This window comes from Xenopus tropicalis, chromosome 9 (genome assembly GCF_000004195.4).
Source record: "Xenopus tropicalis strain Nigerian chromosome 9, UCB_Xtro_10.0, whole genome shotgun sequence".
Lineage (NCBI taxonomy): Eukaryota > Metazoa > Chordata > Amphibia > Anura > Pipidae > Xenopus > Xenopus tropicalis.
The window spans coordinates 8,057,669-8,076,056 of record NC_030685.2 but is presented as its reverse complement, the minus strand read 5'-3'; the positions used below and the strand labels follow the sequence as shown (position 1 = coordinate 8,076,056).

The window sequence follows — 18,388 nt, the reverse complement described above, 5'->3', positions numbered from 1 at the left end:
GATTCTCTGACCCGGCCTGACTCTCGATCTTGAAAACTTGCTGCCTGTACCGACTTCCCGCCTGTCCGACCTCGCTTTTGCCTGCCGATTTTGCTCTGACGTTCCGGTTCGGCACTCCTGCCACTCCTCCACTTGGTTCAAGTCCTGTTCCATCCTCAGTGGCTGTGATCCTTAGTGGGAGGTGTAGGAGAGGTCCTTCCTCTACGAGTTCTTCCAGTGACGCGCCCGGCTTGTCCTGACAGTATCACTTCGCCAGTATGGAAGAATCTGAGGAAATTTCTGCTATGCAGCTCCTTACCCAGCAGATGGCGACCCTCACTCGAGCGGTGCAAGAACTACAGGCAGGTTTCCAAGAAGTTCAAGCCCAGCTACAACCCCTGCCCAGGGATCCTACTGATGCTCCTGTTGCACCCCCACCTGTTGTGGCCCAGCCGCCAATTGCCAAGCTTAAGCTCTCTCTGCCGGAGCGTTTTCTGGGGGATCGCAAAAAGTTCCGGGCTTTTATGAATAGCTGCAAGCTGGAATTCACACTTAACCCCCAAGTTTATACAACTGAGCAGTCCAAGGTGGGGTTCGCTATCTCACTCCTGTCCGGGGAGCCACAGACTTGGGCTCATCGTCTTCTGGAACAACAAAGTCCGTTGTTTAGTGACTCTGCTGCTTTTTTCCAGGCGATGGCGGTATTATACGATGACCCCCAAAGAGAAGCCTCAGCTGAAGCCGCACTCAGATCTTTGTCCCAGGGTAAACGGCCAGTTGAGGAATATGTTACTGACTTCCGTAGCCACGCTGCAGATACCCGATGGAATCAAGCTGCACTGAAGCATCAATTCAGAATAGGGTTGTCTGAAGGTCTAAAGGACGAGTTAGCCCGAGTGGGGATTCCCGAAGACTTCGATTCTCTCATCGATGTCGTCGTCCAGTTAGACCGACGTTTGAGGGAGAGGAGACTAGAAAAGTCCGGGACATTTCAACCCAGTTGGCTGCTCCCTAAAGCTCCTCTATTCCCTAAACCCATTTTGGCTCCATCCACCACGGCCTCGTCATCGGCTGGGGCTGCTGAACCCATGCAAATCGGGCTCATCCGTTCCCCTCTGACCCCCGAAGAGAGGCTACGCAGACGTCGCCTGAACTTGTGCCTTTACTGTGGTGCCTCTGGTCATCTGCTCCGCACATGCCCGGTGCGACCCACAAGTAAGAGATCTATACCGGGTCTTCTTAGTGCAGAAGCTGTTGATGGACTGTCTCTTATGTCAGTTATTACTATTTTGCAGTGGTCAAGAAAGACGCTCCAGACCCCTGCGTTGATTGACTCCGGGGCGTGCGGTTGCTTTATCGATCGAGACTTCGCCCGTTTTCATGACATTCCTTTAAGACCCAGATCCTGCCCACTGACGGTGAAGTTGGCTGACGGATCTAATATTTCTTCTGGTCCAGTCCTGTTTGAGACTATTCCTTTGTTAATAAAAATTCAACAGCATACCGAAACCCTATCGTTTAACGTGGTTTCTTCCCCTCTGTATCCTATCATTTTGGGGTTTCCATGGTTAAAGACTCATAACCCTCTCATCAATTGGGACTCGAATCAAATAACATTTCCCTCTGAGCATTGTCCTTGTTCTGAGTTGGCTCCTGGGAGATTGCTGGTTGTGACCCCTGATCCTCGACTCAAACTGGTTCCAGAACCTTACCACGAATTCTTAGATGTCTTTGATGAGAAAGGAGCGGATGTACTTCCTCCACATCGGATATATGATTGCCCGGTGGATCTTCTTCCCGGAGCAGCGATCCCATTCGGACGGATCTACCCTCTATCCGAACCTGAACTTAAAGTTCTCAAGACCTACATTGAGGAAACCTTAGGAAAGGATTTATCCGTCCGTCTACCTCTCCTGCTGGGGCAGGTATTTTCTTCGTTGAGAAAAAAGACCATTCCTTACGCCCCTGCATAGACTACCGAGATTTGAACAAGGTAACCATTAAGAACCGATATCCGCTACCCCTCATCTCGGAACTGTTTATAAGATTACGTTCAGCACATGTATTCACAAAACTAGATCTTCGGGGGGCATACAATTTGGTCCGCATTCGACAAGGAGATGAGTGGAAAACAGCCTTTCGCACCCGATATGGGCACTATGAATACCTAGTGATGCCCTTCGGGCTATGCAACGCCCCAGCGACGTTTCAACACTTTGCAAATGATATTTTCAGAGACTTTTTGGATCTTTTCGTTATTATTTATCTCGATGATATCTTAATATTTTCATCTTCCTTGGAGGAACACCGACACCACGTCAGACAAGTCTTCTCTCGGTTACGAGCATATAAACTTTTCGCCAAACTGGAGAAGTGTGAGTTCGAAAAATCTTCTATAGAGTTCCTAGGCTTTATCATTTCTTCAGACGGAATGTCTATGGACTCTCGCAAGGTCTCTGCGGTATTAGACTGGCCTGTTCCCAACAGTCGTAAGGCTGTACAAAGATTTGTGGGCTTCGCCAACTTTTACCGAAAGTTCATCAAGAATTTCTCTAAGATAATCGCCCCTATCACTGCTCTTACCAGCTCGGTAAAAAGATTCTGCTGGACTTCTGAGGCTCAGCGGGCTTTTTTGGATCTCAAGAATCGTTTTACCTCCGCTCCCATTCTGAAACATCCAGATCCTACACGGCCGTTTGTTCTAGAGGTGGATGCCTCAGAGTATGCCATCGGAGCTGTGCTATCGCAAAGAAACGATGTACAGAGCCTACTTCATCCTATCGCATTTTTCTCTAAAAAGTTATCTTCTTCTGAGCAAAATTACGATGTGGGAGACAGAGAGCTACTTGCGATTAAATCTGCATTCCAAGAATGGCGACACCTGTTGGAGGGGGCGTCTCATCCTATTTTAGTTTTTTCTGATCACAAGAACTTGGAATATTTACGCTCAGCAAAAAGACTCCGACCTCGTCAGGCCAGATGGGCACTCTTCTTTTCCAGATTCAACTTCCACGTTACTTTTAGACCGGGTTCCAAGAATGGCAAAGCGGATGCGTTGTCCCGTCTGTTTTCTGCACCCGAGAATGATTCTGCCACCAGCACTGTCCTTCATGCCTCCAATTTTCTCCTTCTCCAAGCCGATCTGCTTGACAAGATCCAGAACGCCTCCAAGTCTGTGGACAATTTACCTACACATATGGATCGTCGTGGTAATTACCTCATGTCTAATAATAAAATTTTTGTCCCTGAAGACCTACGCCTCGAGGTACTCAGATTTGTCCATGATCATCCTGTTTCCGGCCACCTGGGGGTTCGCAAGACACTAGAACTTGCTAATAGGAATTTTTTTTGGCCCGGCATGTCAAGGGATTGTATGAAATATGTTACTTCCTGTCAAACATGTGCCAGATTCAAGGATACACATTCCCGACCAATGGGGTTACTTCAACCTCTCCCGGTTCCTGAGAAACCCTGGGAGAGAATTTCCATGGACTTTATTGTGGAACTGCCCAAGTCGGGGGGTTTTAACACAATCATGGTAGTGGTTGACGGGTTTACCAAGATGGCTCACTTTATACCCTTGGTGGGGTTACCATCTGCAGCCACAACGGCAGAAGTATTTATTAAAGAGGTCTTTCGGCTTCACGGCTTACCCAGGGAGATAGTGTCTGATCGAGGGTCGCAGTTTACGTCTCGCTTCTGGAGGGCGTTATGTCAGGGACTCCATATTGAGCTCGCCCTGTCCTCTGCTTTTCATCCTCAGACGAATGGGCAAACAGAACGTACTAATCAGACGTTGGAGCAATATATTAGATGTTTTTCCTCTTATTCTCAGGAAGATTGGTCGGCGCTCTTACCCTTAGCAGAGTTCTCTTACAATAATGCGGTACATAGCTCCTCCAAACAGACTCCTTTTTTCTCTAACTATGGATTTCATATTACCACTCTGCCAGGCCTAGCAGAGGTTACGGTTCCTGCAGCTCAGGATAGACTTTCGTTCTTAAAGCATAATTTCGAGTTGCTCCAGCAGACTTTACGGGAGGCTCAAAGGAATTACAAGGGATATGCCGATAAGAGACGGAGAAAGAGTCCTGAATTCAAGCTGGGGGATCTCGTTTGGTTATCCACTCGCAACCTCAGGTTATCGTGTCCCTCCAAGAAGTTGGGCCAAAGTTTTATGGGTCCCTTCCCAATCTTGGAGCAAATTAACTCTGTTAACTTTAAATTGAAGCTGCCTGCTAACCTTCGAATCCATCCTGTGTTCCACGTCTCTCTTCTAAAGAAAGTGGTGGAGAATCCGTTTCCGGGTCGTATTGGGGCACCTCCAGAGCCAGTGACAATACAGGGTGTTGAAGAATTCGAAGTCCAAGCTATTCTCGATTCCAGGTATCGAAGAGGTCGCTTGCAGTATTTGGTCCAGTGGAAGGGCTATACGCCTGAGGACAATTCCTGGGAATCTTCAACCAATGTTCATGCTCCTCAACTGATCCGGGCCTTCCATAAGAAATTTCCAGGGAAACCTGCGTCTGGGCGCATCCGGAGGCCGCGCCTTGGGAGGGGGCAATGTCAGGTACCTGGTCGTTCGCCTAAGGTAGGCGCGCGTCCGATCGCCAGCGCACGTTCCGACGGCCGCGCGCGCTCCGTCGCTCGCGCATGTATTGACGCCGGCGTGCGTCGTGACGCCCGCGCGCGTGTTAACGCCGGCGCGCGTCTTGACGCCGGCGCACGTCATGACGCCGGCGCGCGTCATGACGCCGGCGCAGGCGCATTGCGCTCAAAAGGACGCCAAAGGCCTACCAGCATTGCGAAGTGATCGTTTCCTTGTGAAAGACGCCAAGCTTGTTTCCTGTGATTGCCTATTTGATTCTCTGACCCGGCCTGACTCTCGATCTTGAAAACTTGCTGCCTGTACCGACTTCCCGCCTGTCCGACCTCGCTTTTGCCTGCCGATTTTGCTCTGACGTTCCGGTTCGGCACTCCTGCCACTCCTCCACTTGGTTCAAGTCCTGTTCCATCCTCAGTGGCTGTGATCCTTAGTGGGAGGTGTAGGAGAGGTCCTTCCTCTACGAGTTCTTCCAGTGACGCACCCGGCTTGTCCTGACACAATGACATGAAGAGAGCTGGGACCACAGTTTCTGTCGGTCACTGTCGGTAGATTGATTGGTTTCAAATCATGCATTGCTCAGAAGGTTCCCCTGCTCAAGTCATCACATGTCCAGGCCCGGCTGAAGTTGGCCAATGACCGTCTGGATGATCCAGAGGAGGCATGGGAGAAAGTCATGTGGTCAGATGAGACCAAAGTAGAACTTTTTGGTCTAAACTTCACTCGCCGTGTTTGGAGGAAAAATAAGGATGAGTTGCATCCCAAGAACACCATCCCTACTGTGAAGCATGGGGGGGTAACATCATGCTTTGGGGGGGCTTTTCTGCCAGGGGGACAGGGCGACTGTACTGTAATCCCCCCCAGCACACTGACTTGCCAACAACATATTATAAATGTAGGTGCATTCCCACTGTGAGAGACGGCATTTAAACACACACACATCACACACACATCTCCTCTAGATCTGTCAGGTTTTGGGGCTGTCACTGAGCAACACGGAGTTTCAGCTCCCTCCAAAGATTTTCTATTGGATTTAGGTGTGGAGACTGGCTAGGCCACTCCAGAATCTTGATATGCCTCTTACGGAGCCACTCCTTGGTTATCCTGGCTGTGGGCTTCGGGTCATTGTCATGTTGGAAGCCACCACCCATCTTCAATGCTCTGACTGAGGGAGGTTGTTGCTCAAAATCTCACAATACATAGCCCCATTCATCCTCTCCTTAATACAGTGCAGTCGTCCTGTCCCCTTGACAGAAAAGCACCCCCAAAGCATGATGTTACCCCCCCCATGCTTCACAGTAGGGATGGTTCTTGGGATGCAACTCATCCTTATTTTTCCTCCAAACATGGCAAGTGAAGTTTAGACCAAAAAGTTCTATTTTGGTCTCATCTGACCACATGACTTCTCCCATGCCTCCTCTGGATCATCCAGATGGTCATTGGCCAACTTCAGCTGGGCCTGGACATGTGATGAGCAGGGGAACCTTCCGTGCAATGCATGATTTGAAACCATGACCATGGTGTAGTGTTCTACCGACAGTGACCGACAGAAACTGTGGTCCCAACTCTCTCCATGATTTCTAAGTGGGAGAACTTGCAAAATGGCAGGGTGTTCAAATACTTATGTTCCTCACTGTATATTATTCATAATTGCCTACAGGGTTAGGGCTTTTTTTCATTTATCCTATATGTCTCCTTTATATATGAAATATATTTAATACACAAGCCCATATGAATGAGAGTGCCAAGGTAACATCTATGAACCAAGGCTGGAATGATGGATATTCCTGGAACAGGAGCCCGTGACTGGGAGCCAAGGGAAGAAGCCATTAATCAAAGGTACAGTAGCTCATGTCATTCTCCTCAATTCTCACTGTTTACATCTCATTACATGATATTAAACTTGCTATTCTCGGTTATTTGCGCCTCAGACGTCGGGCGCGTAGAAAAAAATTACAGACGGTGCATTCAAGGACTCTGTCTCTGAAATAATACGTTGTTGGCAAGTCAGTGTGCCGGGCGGGTTATGTAGGGTATTGGGGATGGGAAAATGGTTATGCACCGGCATGTATGTGTTATAAGGTGTTGCATTTATTACAATGTGAATTTCAGACCCCTCCATGATTTCTAAGTGGGAGAACTTGCAAAATCGCAGGGTGTTCAAATACTTATGTTCCTCACTGTATGGCGCTGGTTTCCCTTTGGGCTAAACATTAACCCTATCTGTAACAATGGCCCCTTTATTGGAGCTCCCTATAGATCCTCTCAGGTCCCTGTCTGGGTTTCAAATGAGGGGTGGGCGTGTCCTAACGGCGTTCATTAAATTCACAGTAAACTTTATGTACCATAACTGAGTAAGTTCTAGCATTAACCCTATTCTGTAATTATTCTTTCTAATAACTGTATATCTCTTTGTGTGACTGGCATGTTTCCTTGGTCATGTTTTACAAAATCCTCTCAAAGCTTCCAGTTTGCAGCATCTTATCTCCCACATAGCATTAGGTACCAAGATAAAACACCTTAATATGAACCCCAGGGGCCCACTGAACAGTTTGATGCCCAATATGTATAGGTTTACCTAAGTATGTGGCATGTAGGGGCCCCAATGTGAACATATCCCCATATGATGTATCATTTCTGTTATTTCAGCTTCAATACATTTACATCATTATATATGGGATAAAGCTAGTAAAAAGTACGCTCTCCCCAGAAAGCCATATATTTTTGGAAAGTACACATTCCCCCGAATCTAAAATGGGTACCCATGTCTTTCTACTCCAAAGTACCAAGCCGCGAAGCTTTCCTAAGTTTGCCGATTTTTATGACATTTCCAAAAAAGCACCTCAAAACTTCCAATATGCAGCATATTATTTTCTACAAGTCATTAGGTACCAAGATAAACACCCTAAATATGAACCCCAGGAGTCTACTGAACAGTTTGATGCCCACTGTACATAGGTTTATCAAAGCACATGGCACTTACAGACCCCAAAATATACCTTGTGCACACAGCTGCCATCTTTCCCCCAATGTCCCAGGCATGCCCAGCATTAGGGCCAGCTTTGTGCATAACCAATACAGAACCAGATGGACCTGGGAAGCTGGCTTTCCTTGTCCTTTATATCCTGAGCCTTTAGTAATGTAAGAAACTTACTGCAGGTCAGAGTGAGGAGGAGGAGGAGGAGGAGGAGGAGGAGGAGGAAGGTGATGCTGAGATGCGTTGAGTGCTACTGGGTCCCACAGGGTTACAGCCAGGCACCGGCAACTGTTACACATACAGAAACATTAATGAAAAACCTTGGGTTTAGGGGATGAGCCAGAAGCCATCAGGGAAGGGGGGGAAAGGTACACAAACCTTAAATGAAAAGGGAAAAGTAACTCCCTTGACCACCTACTTCCTAAATACAGTGGAGCCCAATATTAAAGTTGGCTCTAAAATACTAATTAAGGTGAATTGCTGTGACTTATGTAATTTCCTTGTGGGGATGTTGGCGAAAGGGATGGCGTTTTCGGGAGATTTTTGTTCTGTGGTAGCGCATCCATTTGCTGCTTATCTGTATAGGTTGGGGAATGCCCTGCCGGGGGATGTTGGGTACGGGGTTCCTCACGGTGAGGGCAGTGAGGTTGGGGAATGCCCTGCCGGGGGATGTTGGGTAGGGGGTTCCTCACGGTGAGGGCAGTGAGGTTGGGGAATGCCCTGCCGGGGGATGTTGGGTAGGGGGTTCCTCATGGTGAGGGCAGTGAGGGGGTTGGGGAATACCCTGCCGGGGGATGTTGGGTAGGGGGTTCCTCATGGTGAGGGCAGTGAGGGGGTTGGGGAATACCCTGCCGGGGGATGTTGGGTAGGGGGTTCCTCACGGTGAGGGCAGTGCGGGGGTTGGGGGAATGCCCTGCCGGGGGATGTTGGGTAGGGGGTTCCTCACGGTGAGGGCAGTGAGGGGGTTGGGGAATGCCCTGCCGGGGGATGTTGGGTAGGGGGTTCCTCACGGTGAGGGCAGTGAGGGGGTTGGGGAATGCCCTGCCGGGGGATGTTGGGTAGGGGGTTCCTCACGGTGAGGGCAGTGAGGGGGTTGGGGAATGCTCTGCCGGGGGATGTTGGGTAGGGGGTTCCTCACGGTGAGGGCAGTGAGGGGGTTGGGGAATGCTCTGCCGGGGGATGTTGGGTAGGGGGTTCCTCATGGTGAGGGCAGTGAGGGGGTTGGGGAATGCCCTGCCGGGGGATGTTGGGTAGGGGGTTCCTCACGGTGAGGGCAGTGAGGGGGTTGGGGAATGCTCTGCCGGGGGATGTTGGGTAGGGGGTTCCTCATGGTGAGGGCAGTGAGGGGGTTGGGGAATGCCCTGCCGGGGGATGTTGGGTAGGGGGTTCCTCACGGTGAGGGCAGTGAGGGGGTTGGGGAATGCTCTGCCGGGGGATGTTGGGTAGGGGGTTCCTTACGGTGAGGGCAGTGAGGGGGTTGGGGAATGCCCTGCCGGGGGATGTTGCAGGGTACGGGTGATTTCTGCACCCCCCAGGGTGTTGTTGCCCAAGGCAAGATCCTCAACTTGCCCCATGGCAGCAGTGCCCCTAGTACCTGGTATTAAAGGGGTGAGAGAACAAACCTAATGCCCATTAATATAAGGGTGTGATGGTGCAGGAGTCTATTTGTTGTAAATAGTAAATAGTGTAAATAGTGCCCAGCTGTGACGCTGCCCTGCTTGTGTGCATTACTCTCATTTATTGTATTGTATCCTGGTTTTAATGATTTGTTTGCAATATTGTAATTAAAAGCACAAATACAAAAGGGAGAGGAGAGAGCAAATAGGAGACAAGATCTTTGGTTATTCCCTGTCCCAGCACCAACAGGTGAGTTATTCCTCTAGCCCATATCTATACAGCTTGCAGGGCTGGGCCTCTAGGCTTGCCATTCTTTTTTTAGACTTTTATTTTTGCTTTTTTTCATAGTATAGCAATAGTAAGAAATCCAAGTCCGGCTTGGGACTCCTCCAGTTACATGGGAGTAGGAGAAACAATAGGTTAGCTGAAAGCAGTTCTAATGTGTAGCGCTGGCTCCTTCTGAAAGCTCAGACTCAGTCACACTTTACTGCTGCGCTGCAAGTTGGAGTGATATCCCCCCCGCTCACCCCCAGCAGCCGATCAGCAGAACAATGGGAAGGGAGCAAGATAGCAGCTCCCAGTAGGTATCAGAATAGCACTCAATAGTAAGAAATCCAAGTCCGGCTTGGGACTCCTCCAGTTACATGGGAGTAGGAGAAACAATAGGTTAGCTGAAAGCAGTTCTAATGTGTAGCGCCGGCTCCTTCTGAAAGCTCATACTCAGGCACACTTTACTGCTGCGCTGCAAGTTGGAGTGATACCCCCCCTCCCTCCCAGCAGCCGATCAGCAGAACAATGGGAAGGGAGCAAGATAGCAGCTCCCAGTAGGTATCAGAATAGCACTCAATAGTAAGAAATCCAAGTCCGGCTTGGGACTCCTCCAGTTACATGGGAGTAGGAGAAACAATAGGTTAGCTGAAAGCAGTTATAATGTGTAGCGCTGGCTGAAAGCTCAGACTCAGGCATACTTTACTGCTGCGCTGCAAGTTGGAGTGATATCCCCCCCTCACCCCCAGCAGCCGATCAGCAGAACAATGGGAAGGGAGCAAGATAGCAGCTCCCAGTAGGTATCAGAATAGCACTCAATAGTAAGAAATCCAAGTCCGGCTTGGGACTCCTCCAGTTACATGGGAGTAGGAGAAACAATAGGCTAGCTGAAAGCAGTTCTAATGTGTAGCGCTGGCTGAAAGCTCAGATTTAGGCACACTTTACTGCTGCGCTGCAAGTTGGAGTGATAGAGAACTGGCTGCATGTTGTAATTGATAGCATTGGCAGTAGAAGCATTAGTTGTTCATCTCTCATTAATAATTAGTTGGTCAAGTGTTACCATTTGGCCATCTTGGAAAAGAAGTATTTAAGTCCTTGTCCTGCCCACCACTGTTAGTCTGGTAGCCTTTGAAAATTTAGCAATCTCGGGTTTTGCCAAATTGGGGTGTGTGGAGAGAAGATCTTCTCCCATTTTGGGTGCGAAAGTTATTGAGCTGCAGTCAATTAAGCCAGCTAATTTTAAGTTCGCAATAGTGACTGAACTCAGTAATTATGCCTAGTAGGCTATTTAAGGCTGAGTATCGGCGTAAAGGGAATTTTTGTTACAAAGATCCCCTTTGTTAAAGCCTTTCATATGCATAGAGTTTTGAATGCATTCAGCTAGTAATTCAATAGTGAGAAAAAACAAGAAGGGGGACAGTGGGCACCTCTGTCTTGTGCCTTGATGAAGTAGAAAAGGAAAGGAGAGCATATTAATATCTGGGTGACTGGGGTATTGTATAGCGCCTGTATCCAGTGTATGAAACGTGTACCAAACCCATATCTTATCTTTTTCAGCAGCCAACATCACTGCCACGCTAAAGCCACTGTTATCTTGGGTTATTTGTAGATTTGTGAGGAGATGCCGGATATTTACATCCGTCGCTCTTGCTGGGATAAATCTTGGCTCATTCTCTTAACCCAAGGTTATTCATTTATAGTTGATAAAAGCAGAGATGTCTGGCTATGGTGCTTGCAGCCATTGTATGCTATTTATTCCATGTTTATTGAGATCACCAAGGGAGCAGATCAGGGGCGTGACCATAGAGGAAGCCAACCCCGCGGTTGCAGGGGGGCACGTTGGCATGGGGTCGTTCTTTAAAGGGTGGGCAGCTAAACCATGCCTAATTTTTGGCCACACCCCCTTGGTTAGCATGTTTGTTTTTTATGAAACCATGCCCCTTTTTATGTCACGTTTGATGTTTATAGGCTCCAATATGTAAATTCTTACGGTTGCTATGGGTCTGAGGTCTGCCAGCATTGTAACACTAGTGGGTGCTCTCACAAGCTTTCTACTGTGCTCATACACAAACCAACGGGCACACACAGGGCCGGAACTAGGCTTAGGCAGAAAAGGCACCTCCCTGGTTGGCTGGCCCGCCTCTGGGCACACATACATGCTGGATCACATCAGCCAATGAATGGGCAGAGTTTTATCCTTTTCCTTCCACACTATAAAAATGAAAAAGGGCAACATTTACTCATATGGATGTGCCAGCTGGACACAATGATGTAGTAAATCATTTATGATACCAATTATCTCTTGGCGAAGTATTTGTTCTGAATTTATAGTTGTGACAAATTAATGAGATCATAACTGTATTAGCCAATCAGCTCTAGTTATAGATAATATGCAGGGCAGAAAGTAACCATTTGCATTCGCTGAGCTGACAAGAATTAATCAGTTATAGGCCAGGGGCAATCTGGGGGTGTATGCTGCCCCCCTCCAACATTCTGATTTAGAAATTTGGATTTCTGTTGAGGAGCAGCTGTTTGATGCCCCTGCTGACCCCCTGGGTGCAACTTGCACCATGGCAGTAGTAGCTGGTATTAAAAAGGTTAGTGGGCAAATTTAATGCCTATTAATATAAAGGCGTGATGGTGCAGGAGTCTAGTAAATAGTGTAAATAGTGCCCAGCTGTGACGCTGCCCTGCTTGTGTCATTTGTTGTATTGTATCCTGGTTTTAACGATGTGTGTTTAATGATAAATGTGAGAGGTGTGAAAGAGTTATTGTATCCTGGTTTTAATGATTTGTTTGCAATATTGTAATTAAAAGCACAAATATAAAAGGGAGAGGAGAGAGCGAATAGGAGACAAGATCTTTGGTCAGTCTCAGCACCAACAGGTGAGTTATCCCTCTAGCCCATATCTATACAGCTTGCAGGGCTGGGCCTCTAGGCTTGCCATTTTTTTTTAAAGACTTTTATTTTTGCTTTTTTTTCATAGTATAGCAATAGCAATAGTAAGAAATCCAAGTCTGGCTTGGGCAGGGTCGGACTGGGGGGTGCAGGGCCCACCGGGGCTCCCGCCCCAGGGGCCCTGCAGGTGCCCCAGCCGCGTCCCCTAACCCCCCCCAGGGGCCCCCCTAACCCCCCTGAAGGGCCCCCGCCTGACGTCCTCCCCGAGCGCGTATAAATTGAATGCGTCGGGGAGGAATAGTCAGTAGCGGGGAGCGCCGGCAAAGGTCGGACTGGGCCGCTGGGGCCCACTAGGGCCGGGGCCCACCGGGATTTTTCCCGGTGTCCCGGCGGCCCAGTCCGACCCTGGGCTTGGGACCCCTCCAGTTACTCCTCCAGAGAAGATCTTCTCCCCTTTTGGGTGCGAAAGTTATTGAGCTGCAGTCAATTAAGCCAGTTAATTTTAAGTCCGTAATAGTGACTGAACTCAGTAATTATGCCTAGTAGGCAATTTAAGGTTGAGTATCGGCATATAGGGATTTTTTTTTACAAAGATCCCCTTTGTTAAAGCCTTTCATATGCATAGAGTTTTGAATGCATTCAGCTAGTAATTCAATAGGGAGTAAAAACAAGAAGGGGGACAGTAGGCACCTCTGTCTTGTGCCTTGATGAAGTGGAAATGGAGAGGAGAGCATAATATTAGTATCTGGGTGACTGGGGTATTGTATACTGCCTGTATCCAGAGTAAGGAAGCCACCGATAACAGTGAAGTCGGAGGAGGGGCGGCATGACCCAGGCTCAATCCCTGCAGGCGCCCCATAGGTGGGTTTAAGTAAAAGGGGAGGGTACTACACGGTGGGTGGAATAAGTGGCCATCTTAGAGTTAGGAAAGGTTACCTGGTCACCATTTTATGGGAGCCAGAGGAAAGCAAAGTTCTCTACCCGCCCTCCCTAGATGGGGTGGTTTTTATGGTTTGGGGTTTAATTTCTTAGCTGTCACACGTGTGGTCGAGGAGGGTTGGGGTACATGAGTTAATAGTTAGTTAATGGGAGGGACAGGCAGGACGGGAATGTCACCCCCTTCCATTACCGATATTTGTCACAGCAGATGGCGGGCCCTTGTCAGTCTGCCGGGAAAATATTTGGCCCAGTAAGAGAGGCTTATCTTGGCGGGATGGTTTAACCCCTAAGGTGGGTGACCATTATTCTGGAGGGAAGATACTCAATGGTGATGGCGGGCGCTCCAGGTAAGGTGGAGGCTCTTTGATAATTATGGTTGGGGCGGCATATCCTCTGGGCCAGGATGCTTTACGGCTGGAGGATATTGCTTCAGGTACGGAAGGGCAGACTGACAGGGGCTCATGTGATATGGATGTTATACACGTTACAATGTTGCAAGGTTTAACATGTTTTTATGTTACTGTAAAATTGCTGTAATGAGAAGTTGGATCTGTATATTATTACATTGTTATGTTATTGAATTTATTGCTGAAATTAATAAAGCTGTGGCCAGTATCACTCCAAGATGATATTGTCACGCATTTTATTGGATAGAGAGTTCAATGTGAGGATGCAGTGGGTGATGCCTGGGTCAAGAAATGAGGACCAAACCCATATCTTTTTCAGCATCCAATGTCACTACCACGCTAAAGCCACTGTTACCTTGGGTTATTAGTAGATTTGTCAGGAGATGCCGGATATTTACGTCCGTCGCTCTTGCTGGGATAAATCTTGGCTCATTCAGAATCACACAATGCGTCTCACCGTTGTCTTCATGCTCGTCTTCCTCACTGCGGCCTGCAGTAAGTTTATTATATAGCACATGTACCTACAGACAGGTGGGTGGCACGGCTGGCATAGTTGGGGACAAGGGGTGGTAGTGGCACTATTGGAGAAGCACCACCTGAGACACAGCCCTTAGGAGTAAAAATACAAATAAAATGTTTTTCTATAAAAACACTGTATAGTGTTCATGTATTGAAGGAACTGCTCTATCTTCATTGCAACTGTAATTGTGCTGGTTCCAGGAGGATCAGTCAGGGAATAATAAAGGTCTAAGTGCTGTTATATTAGAAAGTCTTAATTTTCTTAATGATAAAAAATCTCATAAAAAAAGATAAATAAGACAATAAAAAATGCACTAAGCCAGTCTTGCATGTAGTTGTATACCATTGGGATAAGACTTGCCTGCCCCACGTCTGTGGCCAATCACTGATCTCTGTCTTTACTCACTAAGGCGGCAACATACGTTGTTATTTGTCCAATGGCGGAGACATGACAGGAATCGTCTGTAAAAGCGGCAACACCCACTGTTCAAAGGTTGATATAAATGGATGTAAGTAAGAAAAAACCCACCGCGTATACAGTATATATTGTGGGTAATACGGCAGCACCCATCTCTGTATATATATATGTGTGTGTGTTCCTTCCTCTATTGATTTGGCCCTGGTGTTATATTAGGTGCACTCTTGAGCAACCAATCAAAATTTTCCTTCAATTATTCTACCTTAATCCTCTTTTGTTTCTATAAGTTACGTACTCTGTGATTGCTAAACCTCTTTGCTTAAAAAAGGCAAAACAAAACCCTTTTGGATTTTTAAACTTCATATTCTACAACCCCATGGTTCAAACATATATAGGTATTGGATCCATTACCTGGAAACCCGTTATCCAGAAAGCTCCAAATTACGGAAAGCCCGTCTCCCATAGACTCCATTTCAATAAAAAAAATTAAGAATTTTAAAATCGATTACCTTTTTCTCTGTAGTAATAAAACAGTACCTGTACTTGATCCCAACTAAGATATAATTACCCCTTATTGGGGCAGAACAGCCCTATTGGGTTTATTTCATGGTTAAATGATTCCCTTTTCTCTGTAATAATAAAACAGTACCTGTACTTGATCCCGACTAAGATATAATTACCCCTTATTGGGGCAGAACAGCCCTATTGTGTTTATTTCATGGTTAAATGATTCCCTTTTCTCTGTAATAATAAAACAGTACCTGTACTTGATCCCAACTAAGATATAATTACCCCTTATTGGGGGCAGAACAGCCCTATTGGGTTTATTTCATGGTTAAATGATTCCCTTTTCTCTGTAATAATAAAACAGTACCTGTACTTGATCCCAACTAAGATATAATTACCCCTTATTGGGGGCAGAACAGCCCTATTGGGTTTATTTAATGGTTAAATGATTCCCTTTTCTCTGTAATAATAAAACAGTACCTGTACTTGATCCCAACTAAGATATAATTACCCCTTATTGGGGGCAGAACAGCCCTATTGGGTTTATTTCATGGTTAAATGATTCCCTTTTCTCTGTAATAAGAAAACAGTACCTGTACTTGATCCCAACTAAGATATAATTACCCCTTATTGGGGGCAGAACAGCCCTATAGGGTTTATTTAATGGTTAAATGATTCCCTTTTCTCTGTAATAATAAAACAGTACCTGTACTTGATCCCAACTAAGATATAATTACCCCTTATTGGTGCAGAACAGCCCTATTGGGTTTATTTCATGGTTAAATGATTCCCTTTTCTCTGTAATAATAAAACAGTACCTGTACTTGATCCCAACTAAGATATAATTACCCCTTATTGGGGCAGAACAGCCCTATTGGGTTTATTTAATGGTTAAATGATTCCCTTTTCTCTGTAATAATAAAACAGTACCTGTACTTGATCCCAACTAAGATATAATTACCCCTTATTGAAGACAAAACAATCCTGTTGGGTTTTATTAATGTTTTATTGACTTTTTCGTAGACTTAAGGTATGGAGATCCAAATTACGGAAAGACCCCTTATCCAGAATACCCTTGGTCCCAAGCATTCTGGATCCTATACCTGTATTTAGATTTGGCCACTTTTTCATTTGCATGTATATTTAAACATTACTTAAGTGTAATGATTGTCATTTTAATCTTTTATTTATTCTATATAAGCAAGTTAAATGAATAATATGAAAGATGGCGCTTGATGTTATTTGTTGCTGTCAGATAAGTACACATTCCCCAGGCTAGAAGAACAAGTCATTTTTTTATTACATTCTAAACAATTTAAAATCATAATTTGCCCAGAGCCCATAACTTGTAGCAACAAAGTTCACAGCCCAGCTGCATGTTTCATCCCACCAGGTCTCAGAGTGATACTCAGTGATACCAACCCCACACTCTGTTTGGGGGAAACAATACCCCTTTGTGCAACAAATGCTCCTAACGGGCCCCACACTGGTAGGGCTCATATGCTTCCAACATAGGTAAAGGCTTACCATTGTTTGATGGAGTTGGGCAACAGGGGCAAGTCGGGGGTTTCCAGTAGCAAACTTTTTAATTCCTTGTACAGGTATAGGACACGTTATCCAGAATGCTTGGGACCAAGGGTATTCCAGATAAGGGGTCTTTCCGTAATTTGGATTTCCATACCTTAAGTCTACTAAAAAATCAATAAAACATTAATTCAACCCAATAGGATTGTTTTGTATCCAATAAGAATTCATTATATTTCAGTTGGGATCAAGTACAGGTACTGTTTTATTATTACAGAGAAAAGGGAATCATTTAACCATGAAATAAACCCAATAGGGCTGTTCTGCCCCAATAAGGGGTAATTATATCTTAGTTGGGATCAAGTACAGGTACTGTTTTATTATTACAGAGAAAAGGGAATCATTTAACCATTAAATAAACCCAATAGGGCTGTTCTGCCCCAATAAGGGGTAATTATATCTTAGTTGGGATCAAGTACAGGTACTGTTTTATTATTAAAGAGAAAAGGGAATCATTTAACCATTAAATAAACCCAATAGGGCTGTTCTGCCCCAATAAGGGGTAATTATATCTTAGTTGTGATCAATTACAAGGTTCTGTTTTATTATTACAGAGAAAAAGGAAATTCATTTTAAAAATCTGAATTATTTGATTAAAATGAAGTCTATGGGAGACAGGCTTTCCATAATTCGGAGCTTTCTGGATATCGGGTTTGCGGATAAGGTATCCCATACCCGTATTACCTTTACACCTCAGGGCCAATTTAGCTATATTATGCATTAATGACAATAAAAAGGATCAAAACAACCATCTGTAATTATTAAAAATTATTTTTATGTGCCATACAGATATTATGAGGAACTGTGCCACTACTGGTAGCTGTAAACAACTGGAGAAACATTATCAGAACGTTCTTTGCTGTGATACTGACCTGTGCAATCTATGAACCCTCCAGCAGGGGGCAGCGGCACCCGTTCTGCCATCTCTTCTCTGATAAACGGCTTTGCTCTGAATAAATACAAATGGAGAGTTCAGACCAGCATTTATGAAATGATTTAATGAATAAAAGCATGCAGATATGTGAGAGCGTCTGTTCCTCGTGCTTTGTAGCCGCCACTTATTCTTTTATTAATATGGCCACTATTGGTTTACAATGTATTTAAATCTGCCACTATGGAGGCAGTCTTACATCTGGAACTAATAACAATAATATATATATATAAGGGTAAGCACCCACTACTGTTGTTTCCTATTTTAAAGGAGTTCTAATGGCCCTCTCTTTTGGGGCCATTTACATTTAATATGATGAATTTTGCTTTTTTCACTATTTCATCTTTGGTGAGATCACGGTACTAAAACGATAACAATCTACAATACGCCGTTCCTCTGGATACACTGAGTTACCTGCATCACTCATCCCTACTACCCATTGGCTAATGGAAGGTAGCAGCTCGCAACTAACATTTGAAGTTGATACAAGCACAGACTTCACTTTCACCCCACAGGATGTGGACAAAATTCTGTTTACTGAAACTCCGCTGGATCTTGCTACCAACAAACCTGATATCGACATATATCATGATCTATTAAATTTGAAGAAGAAGGAGTCAGACCTTCAGCTACACGGTATCTATCTCTCCAACTATCATAGACAAAGACTTATCCCACGGGGTTTCAGGATTAATAACATCCCCACCATAGGCCGCAGCAACCCAGAATTCTGCAGCAAAT

The 18,388-nt window shown here is 45.8% G+C and overlaps 1 long non-coding RNA gene across 1 annotated transcript; it reads left to right on the top strand.

The window, feature by feature from the left end:
* The first annotated feature begins 14,621 nt into the window (after positions 1-14,621).
* On the top strand, positions 14,622-17,741 carry LOC116407611. The gene is made up of 2 exons (XR_004220455.1): positions 14,622-14,716; positions 17,506-17,741. It is a non-coding gene; the product is annotated as an uncharacterized LOC116407611 (long non-coding RNA).
* Positions 17,742-18,388: the final 647 nt, after the last annotated feature.